This window comes from Trachemys scripta, chromosome 2 (assembly GCF_013100865.1).
Source record: "Trachemys scripta elegans isolate TJP31775 chromosome 2, CAS_Tse_1.0, whole genome shotgun sequence".
Lineage (NCBI taxonomy): Eukaryota > Metazoa > Chordata > Testudines > Emydidae > Trachemys > Trachemys scripta.
In genome coordinates, this window is record NC_048299.1 from 8,065,500 (window position 1) to 8,071,953 (window position 6,454).

Sequence of the window (6,454 nt, forward strand, 5' to 3'; positions counted from 1 at the left end):
TGATTGTGTCTAGTTTGCATATCAATTCCAGCTCAGCAGTCTCTCTTTGGAGTCTGTTTTTGAAGTAGCCGTTCCATACCTCTAATAAATTTTGTTGCCCTTTTCTGAACCTTTTCCAATTCCAATATATCTTTTTTGAGATGGGGCGACCACATCTGAACACAGTATTCAAGATGTGGGCATACCATGGATTATATAGAGGCAACATGATATTTTCTGTCCTATTATCTATCCCTTTCTTAATTATTCCCAACAATCTGTTCACTTTTTTGACTGCCGCTGCACATTGAGTGGATGTTTTCAGAGAACTATCCACATTCACTCCAAGATCTCTTTCTTGAGTGGTAACAGCTAATTTAGACCCCATCATTTTATATGTATAGTTGGGATTATGTTTTCCAATGTACATTACTTTGCATTTATCAACATTGGATTTCATCTGCCATTTTGTTGCCCAGTCACCCAGTTTTGAGAGATCCTTTTGTAGCTCTTCGCAGTCTGCCTGGGTCTTAACTATCTTTAGTAATTTTGTATCATCTCCACATTTTGCCACCTCACTGTTTACTGCTTTTTCCAGATCATTTATGAATATGTTGAATAGGACTGGTCCCAAAACAGACCCCTGGGGGACACCACTATTTACCTCTCCTCATTCTGAAAACTGAACATTTATACCTACCCTTTGTTTCCTATCTTTTAATCAGTTACCAATCCATGAGAGCACCTTCCCTCTTATCCCATGGCAGCTTACTTTGTCTAAAAATGATTAGGGGGCTGGAGCACATGATTTATGAGGAGAGGCTGAGGGAACTGGGATTGTTTAGTCTCCAGAAGAGAAGAATGAGGGGGGATTTGATAGCAGCCATCAACTACCTGAAGGGGGGTTCCAAAGAGGATGGAGCTCGGCTGTTCTCAGTGGTGGCAGATGACAGAACAAGGAGCAATGGGCTTGACCTTAAAAACCTCGAAGGAGATTCCACCAGCTCCCTAGGTAACGCATTCCAGTGCTTCACCACCCTCCTAGTGAAAAAGTTTTTCCTAATATCCAACCTAAATCTCCCCCACTGCAACTTGAGACCATTGCTCCTTGTTCTGTCATCTGCTACCACTGAGAACAGTCTAGATCCATCCTCTTTGGAACCTCCTTCAGGTAGTTGAAAGCAGCTATCAAATCCTGCCTCGTTCGTCTCTTCTGCAGACTAAACAATCCCAGTTCCCTCAGCCTCTCCTTATAAGTCATGTGCTCCAGCCCCCTAATCATTTTTGTTGCCCTCTGCTGAACTCTTTCCAATTTTTCCACATCCTTCTTGTAGTGTGGGGCCCAAAACTGGACACAGGACTCCAGATGAGGCCTCACCAATGCCAAATAGAGGGGAATGACTCAGCCAATTTACATCAGCTGAAGATCTGGTCTGTATTGTCTTATACTGCTGTAATTATATTGCTATTTATAAATTCCAAAAGGGTTACACATTGTCTTGGTCTGAGATCTGGGCTGATTCTGGTCAGTTCTTGTGTTCGTAGATTTTTAAGGCCAGAAGGCACCATGATGACCATCCAGTCAAATCTCCTGCTTAGTGCAGGCCAAAGCATTTCACCCAATAACTACTGCATCATGCCCATAACCTCTCTTTGAGCTGCTATAGCATATATTTTTAGGAAGACATCCCGATATAAAGGCTTGAAGTAATGGAGAATCCACTCCACCTCAAGGTAAGCTGTTCCAATGGTTATTTACCTTCACTGTTAAAGATTTGCACTCTATTTCTCATCTGATTTCTTTTATAAGCTTCAGCTTCCAGCATTAGCTCTCAATATGCGTTTGTCTGCTAGATTAGAAGAGCTATCGACTATCAGAAATCTCCTCTTCCCCCCACCATTCCCCCAGTTGGATCTCTTCACCACCAATGTATTTTCTTATTTTCCCATTCTCATATATGTACATATAATGAAGACTACAAATAGTTTAGAGTTGAAATTTTTACACAGTGTAACAGCTGGGGAACAATTAATCGGACTGTCTTCCTGCATATGTTTATGGGAGCATCAGAAAGCAACCATGAAGCGAGAGAATCCGTGCACCCATCGCCTTACTATATCGTCTCTATGATTTTCTCCTCCTGTCGTTGCTCCCTGATGCTCTTGTGAGCATATGCAGGAAGACGATCATCTTTGATTTAATTTATGCACAGTGTTTCAAGTCCAACCTATTTGTATTCTTCACAACGTGTACCTCTACCACGATGGGAGAATAACAAAGTATGTTGTCTGCTGGTGAACAAATTGCAGCAATATGAAAAAATTACAGCAGGGAATTGCAGAGTTAAATGAATGGAACAAAAGTGTAGCTGCCACTTTAACAGCAGCAATTCGGAGACAGGAAAGCTTTTCTCCTTTGATCATGAAAACCAGAGTGCACTAGGGATGGCAATTGTGACTAACAGAGTAGACACGTTTGCGTCGTGCATCTTCCAGGCCCTTCTCCCGAGAGTGAAAGAATGTGTGGTGCACTGTCTCATTCACTGTGATAGTGCACCTCCCTCCATTCTTAAAGTGAGAGCCCCACTTCTAACCACGAGACTTCCACTCTCTCTCTCTACATGCTTGCTTTTGTGTCCCTAGTTTCTGTCAAGCCCCAACACCCACTAGCTATTTGGGTGGGGTATCCATGGGAAAGAAGCCCGTAGGTGTAAAAACAAATGGTCATAAGGGAAGCTACCCTGCCTGAATACAATGTATTAATGATGGAGCTATTCTGGAGGACAATCCAGACCCAGTAGTCTCTGTGATGCAACTGATTGGCACTTTTGGCTTTTAACTGAAAGGCTGGTGACTTGCGCCCCATCCCACAATGGCTCTTTGCACAGGCAGGGTGGCCTAGTGGTTAGGGTATTCCATTCTCTGCTCTGCCACAGAATCCCTGTGTGGCCTTTGGCAGGTGTCTTAGGGTGGGATTTCCTAGTGAGCAGGATGTACACTCCATCTGTATGTCGGAACTCCAAGGAAGATGGTGCCACCATCCCATGAGAATGCGTAGCTCCACAATGCTTCTCAATGCTGATCTGTACCTCATGTCCCAATCCAGCCCTTGGCGTCAGAACAGATTCTGGTCTGTCAGCAATGCCATGGCAGTTCAGAAGCAAACATAACCATATTCCATTTTGGGCCAACTTGTACAAAAAGTGCTTTGGTGACCTTTCTCATTGACATTTCTATCTTTACGTAGGGCCCATAATCTCTATGCAGATGACAGCTCTAGAATGATCGTATTGTTCTGCAGTACAGTGTCGCAACAGGCATTCTGAAGTTGTTCTGTTTGATCCACAGTTTATTATGCACCCTGACACATTGTCACTACATGAAGAATCACTTCCGTCTCACACATTAGATTCCAAAACTGTGAGAGTCAGCATCGGGGCCAAAAGGCTATCCCCAAGCAAGCTCATGCATGCAGCTTGAACTGTTCATGGCCCTGCAATTATAATTTGAATAAACAGTTTCAAATCACAGCAAGGTTTTAGGCACAATCAATGTGTCTGAGTATAAGCAATTATAATAGATAAGCCTAAAAACTTTTTGCTGAGAATCCTGCAGTGAACAGTAGACAGCTCAAGGTCATTTTTATCTTTCTAAAAGAGAAAACATTCGCCTTTAAAATTCATTATCTATTTCTTCACGGGGGAAAAAATGGTGTAAAAGTAGGTTACACTGATTACTGCATGTTAAATGATTGATTAAAACGTATGGCCTATGGGGTTGATTTTGATGTCCCAGTAATGTAAGTCACTACTAACTCTAATGTGGATGGAGTTGTAGTGGTTTAAAACTGGCACAAGAGAGAGAACACAAGTTCAAAACCTCCGAGGGGGGAATTAGGTCCAGATTCTCAGCTGGCATAAGTCAGTGAAACTACACTGATTTTTTTTTTTTTTTTTTTTTAAGACCAGCCAAGGATTGGGCCTTTGCCCTGTGAAGTTGCTACTGGTTCCAAGTGACTGTACTGGTGACGAAGGACCAAAATCTATTCATCAGCACCTGTACAAACCCATTGTAATGAAATGGTGTTGCAAGAGTGTAAACAAGAGCAGAATTTACTTCAATCTATAGTGGGTGCCATAAAAATGAAAAATGTTACCAACCCTTATCTCATCGCAGGTATCTGAGATACCAATGTGATTTCCTGCTCTTATCCAGAGGCATGCGTTGATATATCTTAGATACAACAATATGGTAATTTCATACATGTAGATGTTGATTTCTGTCTATCTGCATACTTGTACAGCTCTGATCCCCATAGTAACTGCATCTGAGTGATATCATACTCTTGTAAGTAAATAGATGACTTACTGCAATAGGTCCTTTCCATCACTGGATATTTGGTAACTTCATACACTGATACAAATGTACTTTGTTCTACAATCTTAAATCCTTGCAATAGTCATCAGTGACAAACTTGTTACCTGATGGCTATTGGATGGGCTATGGGAAGAGACTCTGGTGGTCTCAGTCCAGTTCTTAGTGAGCAAATGTCCCACATCATAATAATTATTGTCATAATTGGCCCCTGTATGGCAGTCTCAGTGGAAAGAACAAGCAGTCAATAGGTCATGGAGACCAAATGAATCTCACCCCTCGAACGGAGCTGCACTGAAAAAGAGCCTGGTATTGCTGCCGCTTGAGTTGTATATGCAGAGAGCTTCTGGTTCAAGATTTCAATCCAGTACTTTTCATCAGTCCTAAACTTATTCAAGTGTGTGTGAGGCTGGGGGGAGAAGGCAATTCTGAGAAGCCTCACTTCAAGGTAGATCCCCATTGATTCAGAAGATATGTATCTATGAAACTGGATTTTCCATGGGTTGGGGGAACAGTCACTTTATACTGTATCTCTGTGAAAAAGACCCATATAGCAGTGGAAACTGGCAAGCAGCACCTGTGATAGATGAGAAAGTAAATCCTAAGGAAATGGGTTTCTCCTTTGAATATAAAGAATGTAGTAGTATTACAAAACTCCCACTAATATTGTATGTTTGAACGCACAGGGACAGATTCTCATTTATGCTCTGGCCACTGTACTCTACTCTGGCAGTGCAAAGGGGCCTTATGGCTGGTGTAATTGTAATTTACATCCACTTTAAGGACCAGAGAGGAGCAAAGTGGCCTTCATGTGAATGAGAATGAGACACAGTGGCCTACTGGTGGTTCATTACTGTCTCAGCAACTCTGATCACGGCTGATGTACTCGCTACATCGAACATTGTTGTCATGATGTATACGAAAGAGACGGCATGTAATATATCATTGGGCCACTAATAACTCACAGACTTGCATCATGGACCATTAATAACTCACATAACTTGCATCATATATGTACAGGATGTGTACAAAATATGAATATATGCTAGAATTATATTCTTAATGTCTTTGACAAGCCAGGTCTAAGCACAGTTTGCCTCTTAGACAAAGGCATTGTTTTTGTCCAAACCTGGTGTCTGGCAGAGACAACAAAGGTCAATTTACATATAAGGTAAACTAAGCTCTCAAGCTAAAATATGGGGGAGAAGACAGCATCTACACCTAAACAGAGGAAACAAACTTTTATCTGGGCTATAAAGACAACTTATGTGCCACAGGAGTCTCTGTTGCTTTTTACAGATCCAGATTAACACGGCTACCCCTCTGATTATTGAATCAACTGATTGTATGCAATATAAATGTATCAAGTAAGGTCTCTTATGACAATTAATGACACCGCTATCATGAAATGTATTGATTAATCCTATAAGAGAAACTATGAATACTCACTAATATTCTTTAAAGTCTGTGACTAAAAGGTGTTTAAACCAGGCAGATCAGTGAGAGGTGGTAAACAGGTTCCCTCCCTGACAGGAGGGAAGGCGGCTGTCTACCTGTCTCTAAAGAAATTAAGCAAGGTGTGACCAAAAACAACGGAAGTCCTATTAACCTCCTGAGTCTGGGGACAAAATAGTGAGTTTGGGGAGATATAAGGAAAGAGAGGAAGCCATCTTGGCATCTATCACTGGACAGACACAAGGGCCCAAAGTTCTTGCAAGCTGCAAAATATAGGTTTTTCAACCAAGGGGGGTTGGAGTCTCTGGGAATGGAAGACTGGTGAGGAAATTACCTGAATGAAGGCTGTATGTTGCTGAGGTTAGGTCTTGGGCATTAGAAACTGTAGTGTTACTTTTGTTGGTAACCCTTTCTAACTTAACCAATGTCCTTTTTGTTAATATTTACTATCATCAAACTCAGTGCTGTTTGAACTGAAGGGATTGTTATAATATATGGAGATATACCTATCTCATAGAACTGGAAGGGACCCTGAAAGGTCATTGAGTCCACCAAGCACTAATTTTGCCCCAGATCCCCAAGTGGCCCCCTCAAGGACTGGACTTATAACCCTGGGTTTAGCAGGCCAATGCTCAAACCACTGAGC